Source organism: Bidens hawaiensis, unplaced genomic scaffold (genome assembly GCF_021521415.1).
Source record: "Bidens hawaiensis isolate Kalapana, Puna unplaced genomic scaffold, B.hawaiensis_p1.1 tig00056313_1, whole genome shotgun sequence".
Classification (NCBI taxonomy): domain Eukaryota; kingdom Viridiplantae; phylum Streptophyta; class Magnoliopsida; order Asterales; family Asteraceae; genus Bidens; species Bidens hawaiensis.
The window spans coordinates 34,540-41,080 of NW_027500160.1; the positions used below are offsets into that span (position 1 = coordinate 34,540).

The following is a 6,541-nucleotide window of genomic DNA, read 5'->3' on the forward strand; positions in this document are numbered from 1 at the left end:
AAATGAAAAGAGTTGATAGTTATTGTCTCATTATCTACATAAGAGTGACGTAACACTATAACTAGTACCGTAAGGCGTAAGTCTGTACCTACTTGTTTAAACGAGAACTACAAGGAATAAAAAGGTAAATTTGCATGGCAGGGCCAGGCCCATGCCCGTACAATCCAGCTGTCCAATATAATTACGCGGTTGCTCTTTTTGACCTTTATTAAATGTCACAGCCAGCCTCTTGTGCTTCTTATTCAACAAAAATCAATCCTCCCCATAAATAAGTAAATAAAAATTCACAGGAAAATCTAATTTAATGAAAACGAAAGAAAATCACAAAACTAATGCTTTACATATTTGCCATAATACGATTCATACCAGTTAACAAACTTTTTCAACCCGGTCCGCAAATCAACCGTCGGGTTATACCCGAGCTCTTTACGAGCCAAACTTATATTCGCATGTGTAAACGGTACATCCCCGTTTCCAAGCATCGTCACCACGTGCTTCTTCGCCTTCTTCTTTAAATAACCCTCCAACAAACTCACCATCGTCGGCACCGTCACGGGCTGTGTGTTCCCCAAATTATATATCCGGTACGGTGCAGGCCTCCTTTTCTTCCCACCCGACCCGGTACTCTTACCCGACGTATCCAAAGCCGCCACACACCCTTTCACAATATCATCGATATACGTAAAATCCCTAGCCAAATCTACCCGATTTTTACCACGGTAAATCGTAATCGGCTTCCCTTGCCGAATATTTTGCGTAAACGAAAAATACGCCATATCGGGCCGTCCCCACGGCCCGTAAACCGTGAAAAACCGTAACCCGGTTATCGACAACCCGTAAATATGATTATACGAATGCGCGATTTCTTCGCCCGCTTTTTTAGTGGCGGCATATAACGAAGCGGGCCGGTCTGTCCGGTCCGATTCTGAAAATGGGGCTTTGTCGTTCAACCCGTAAACCGAGCTCGAGCTGGCCCACACGACCGCGGGCTGCGGGTCCGCGGATTTAGATTGCTCCAAAAGCGTGACTAGACCGGCTATGTTACTATGAACATACGAATGCGGGTTTTTCATAGCGTACCGTACGCCGGCTTGCGCCGCCAAATGCATAACATGTGTGAAAGCGACGTCAAAAAGTTTCGACAATATCCTCTCGTCGTTAATATCCCCTTCGACGATAAAAACGTTGTGCGATTCGAGCAGATGACGGCGCGCATGCTTCAGCGAGGGGTCGTAATAATTGTTGAAATTGTCCAACCCCACAACGCCGTCACCGCGTTTTTTCAGGGCGAGTGCCACGTGGCTGCCGACAAAACCGGCGGCGCCGGTGACGAGGACGGAGATTCCGTGGGAGCGACGGATCTGGGCGGATGATCGGACGTGCTTCTCCCAGTGGGGCCCACCGAGGGCTGGATGGGTCAAAACCGCCGGGTGGTGGATGTAACGGGTGCCGGAATCGATGAAGCTTTGGATGCTTAAATAGGAGGCCGTTAGGGCGATTAACAATAGGGCCCACAGGAACATTGTGGTGGTGGATGTGAAGCAGCGGTGGAAGGATCGGTTGATCATGGTGTTGGTGTTGTGATAATAATAAGCTCGTTCGATTTTGATTTTGCCGGGGGTTGACGGAATAAACAGGTCTTCCTCCAACGGCGGCATTTTAAGGATGATAATAATATGGTGAAGCAATTTTGAGATGATTGGAATCAAGGATATGATATTTATTTAATTGTTGGAATGGAATCTTGGGAAATAATGACAGGCTGGATGGGGTGGGTTATATATTGCTGATTCATGGAGGGAAACGTGTTATTGGACTAGGATGAGGAGAAGGTGGGTTTAGAAGGACTAGTTGTGACTCTTTTTGAAACCTTTTGCTTTGTTTTAGGGATTTTGTTTTTATTTTGTTAAATTGATTTTTTTGGTGAAATTTGATGTGATATATGATTGTAGTGCCACAATGATATATGTAATTTGATTGTAGATCATGTAGGTTTTATGTTTCGTACGCTTGTCACTAATTTAGTTTAAGGTTATTGAAGGTTTAGACTAATATGAATATAATATAGTTTAAGTATACAGTGTAAACAAATGTATAGAGATTAAAAATAGCATGTTACACGAGAAAACATGTAAACAGATGTATAAAGATAATATGTTACACGAGAATTTGATTGAAGACAACAATCTTATTGGCAAAGCATTAAGCTACCTACGTATAACATGTTAGAAGTTAATGAAACAATATCACAAAATGGAAGTGACTAGAAAATGAAAAATGCAACAACAAAGAAATTTAAGAGGCAATGCTTTTTCAACGCCATCATCTATGATAGCTGGATATTTCGCTTTAAAGCTACAACTAAGAGAAAACTTTTTGTCATTTGAAAGACCAAGAAAAAGAAAATTATTTTCAGAGAAGACATAATGAAATGTAACGACTTGTTCTAAACTGGATGATGGTGTAATATTTTATGGCATCATATTATAAAGTTATACGTTATTTGATGATACATGATTTGATATGATTTATGATTATACAGCTTTACAGTTGACGATAATTTGTTATGATATATGATTATAGTGGCACAACGTTATACAATTATATGTAATTTGAGTTGCAGATTATGTGTAAATATGAATAAGATAAGTGTTTGTGGTTTTTCAATATGTAGGCCGATACCAACATAATAGCTTTGATATGTGTAAATTGAAGGCAACAACGTTCGTTTTTCACAATGCACTAAGCTATGTGTACATGCTTGTTTCATTGATTGTCACACCTCGACCGGTGGCGGAATGCCGGAGCGTAACGTATAGTTGCTCAAAACACATGTGACAACTATTAAAGAGGCAACATTATCATTTTCATATTAAATCTCAAGTACACAATTTTGAAACGGAAATACCATCATAACAAAACAAACTAACTATTACATCATTTTATTTAAATTAACCTAAGGCAATCTAGTGTCTTCGATCTTAATCATAATTTCATCACCCGTTCATACCAGTAACATATATTTAAAATAAAAGTCAACTAAAAAAATAGTTGATGAATTTCCCACAAGTTTGATATAATATAATATGAGGCAAAATAATACAATTCCATGAACATGCATATTAAACAAGCAAGTTATGAAATATGTAAAAAATTATCAATAAGGCCCTTTTTTATTTGACACAAAGTCTAAATAGTAAGGGGAGTGTATGATCATACTTATTAAGGCTCACGCGGCAATGAAGCAATAATAAACACAAATCAAACATGAGGCATAATTCATACAAGCAAACACTAATACACAAGTCCATGATGTGAATTGTAGTTTGAAGCAACGAGGCTAAATAAAACTAAGTGTTTTGCTAGGATATATATGCTACCCCCAAAATATTTAAAAGAGTAAAAAAAAAGAGGGTGTGAGAAACTCACTTGTTAAGTAGCGGGAAAAGAGTAAATAGGAGAAGATGTCTTAAGCGAGTGAACCGACAAGGTTCGGTTCGACGATCGACCTTAGATAAGAAAATAACTATGATCAAAATGAGCCTAAGGAAAAGTAAGAAAAGATGGCCGCCCTGTTTGGTTGATAATTATTTAAACGAAAAGTTTGTTAAAAATATAATTTTATTCTATTTTTATAAGTTAAGTGAAAAAGGTTAGTTACTTGATTTATAGTCAATTTATTTTAATTTTAGAAAAAACATAGGTTATAATATTTACTAGTTAATTTTAATGAGTTCGGTTCGTTTCCAAATCGAATATTATTTGAGAAAACAAGTTAAACGAGTGGTTCGTTTTTGGTCGGACATGAACCCAGTTTGGAGTCGGGTTTATGTCTAACATGTTTGAACTGATAAAAATGAAGTGACATGTTTGAAAAGTTTGGTCTTGCTTATAAATTTTGCATAAGTTAGTTTTTAAAACTTTTATAATCGAACATTAGACGAGCCGACAAGCAGTAGTGAAACACAACCATTTTTGTCAATTTTGGACGAGAACATGATGATGATCACATGATGAGTTGTACATAAACAAAACAAATAATTACCCAAGGATGAAATATCAAAGAATAAAGAAGAAGTTGAATGGTTTGACTTTCTTGGTCAAACATGGACTTTAGCACAAATTGGAGAGTGAGAACACAATTGAAGGTGAAAGGAGTTGTGGTAAAAAATTTGTAGAAGCTTAGAAGAGTATATGAAGGGAATTTAGTTAATAACAAGGTTGATGTGTGTAAATGCATGAGCTAGTCATAAGCAATATTAATCACCAATATTAAAGAGTTTTGACCAAATTATGCAAGGAATGCTAATTAGCACCTAGATACAAGTCTAGGTTCATCAAAGACTTAAAAAATAAGTCAAAAGGCTGAAAATCAGAGAGGAGGAGTTCACGGCATTTGGCCCGCAAGGAAAACTGCACATGTTGCTTGTCGCGTTGCGCGACGAGCTAGGCAGTCCTCGCAGCGCTACGTGAAGAGATAGTAAACATGGTCAACAAGAGACCACGCCGCGTCACACGGTGAGCTTGGCTATGCTCGTCGTGTGGCGCGGCCAGCTTTTGGGGAAGATTCTTGGGGAAATTACATTTTAGTCCCTTGACTTAAGGTTAAGTGCATTTCGAGCATAAAACTTGATTTCATGAGGTTTAAACTGTACAATTGAAATGCGAACACGAATAAATATTAAACAAATAAATAACACAAATGAATACTTAATAAAACTTTTATTAATAAATGTGAATCCAAAAATTTAAAATAGGTCGGGTTCGAGTATGAAAAATGACGAATGTCACATTGGTGCTATAACATGTTAGAAGTTAATGATATTGTGACATTCGTTAATTAAAAAAAAATGACCAGCCTTTTTTGCTGCGTGTCGTGGGGGAATTTCCCTCGTGCCCCCCAACACTCGGGCCACATGTTATATCATAAATTTCATTTTAGTTTCGTTTTCAATCGTTTACGCATCAAAACTCATGTTCCTCTCATCCTAATAAACCAAAACCCAATTCAAAAATGTATTTTTCAGCCTCCAAACCTAATTTCACCATATTATATTTAAACTCAACCATAAGCATTTAACCTAAAGTGGTTAGAAAGTTAGTTTAATGTCCAACCGTCCATGAAAACTTGTCCCTCTTGCCTTTACCTATAAATACCAACTCTCCTAAACCATTTCTTGCTGCTCATCTCTTCCTTTCTATCTGATTTTTGGATTTGCAAGGCTAATTAAAGTGTTGCCTATGTTTTAAAAGTCAGACATAACCTTTGTTTGCTTTTCAATGTAGATTTTTTTTGTGTTTTATATTCATCCTTTTCGATCAAAATTGGCAATCGAAACTTCTCCTATTTCCCTATCTAGAAATGTGTTAAGTTTCTAGTCGGTGTCAGAAGGGTAGGGCGGAGGCTATGGCAGGTTCGGTTGAATCAATCGGAGAAGACGACTACGAAATGAATAATCAAAATCTTGTTTAATCTATACTTCAAATCCAATCTAATCTGTAATACAACCAAATTATCTTCCAACTTCGGTTTCAGACTCCTCGATTTGGGTTAGCCGTCACAGGTGTTGCCGGAAAAAGAATTTGGCAGGTGGCCGTGGGTGAGTGAGGATGAAGATGACTTATAAATATTAAAATTATTAAAAAAAATTATAAGACCATCTTACCCTTAGTTAACACTAAATATTTAATAAAGTTAGTGATTTGAACGTAATCGGCAATAAGTGAGAAATCTCGTTGGTTTTTTTGCATAAAAAAATTTTGGACTAAAGTCGCATAATTTACCAAACCTTTAGGATGATTTTGGCACTTTACTTGAAGCTATATATATCTATGTTAATACCTTTTAAAAAAAACATACAACTTTTATCATTTGTTACTTTCACGTTAAACCTGATTCCTTTTAAGCTTATTTTAAATAAACTTATAATAATATTAGATGTATTGGTTTTTATTAATACTAACGATATCTTTAGTCGATGTTGGCCTCAGCTAACGAGTTGACTGCTAGCTATCCCATCTTTTAACGTATTTCTTTCCAATGGTTTGTGACTGACGGAATCCTAACGCCATTACTATGAGATCGTCGGAAAAACACTTTTGGCCAGAAAAGTTACATTTTTAACCAGAAAACTCAATCTAAACACCACCACCAACCGACTCGCCACCACCACTTGAGCACACTAACCGATTCCGACAATGATTCTAGAGTTCCAGCGACCTCAATAGTTGGGAGGCTTTTACTAGAAAAATGTTCCTAAAGATTCGATCTAAATTTATAAAGATGTTTGGAATGAAAATGTTTGGTTTTCCCGAAAAAATGTGAGTTATCTGGCCAAAAATGTTTTTCGGCGGCCTGCAACTAACGATGTTAAATTCTGTTAGTCACGGACCGCTGGGAACAAATATAATAAAAGGTGGAATCACTATCAGCCAACTTGCTAGTTGCGACCGACATCGACCAATATATGATACTTGGGATTAAAAACATCTTCAATCGTAGCTGGTAAGAAACTCTCCTTAAAATGAAAAGTGAAAGAAT

At 37.0% G+C, this 6,541-nt stretch overlaps 1 pseudogene; it reads right to left on the reverse strand.

Moving 5' to 3' along the window:
* Positions 1 to 283: 283 nt before the first annotated feature.
* On the reverse strand, positions 284 to 1,703 carry LOC143601460 (UDP-glucuronate 4-epimerase 1 pseudogene; annotated as a pseudogene).
* Between the last annotated feature and the right edge of the window lie 4,838 nt (positions 1,704 to 6,541).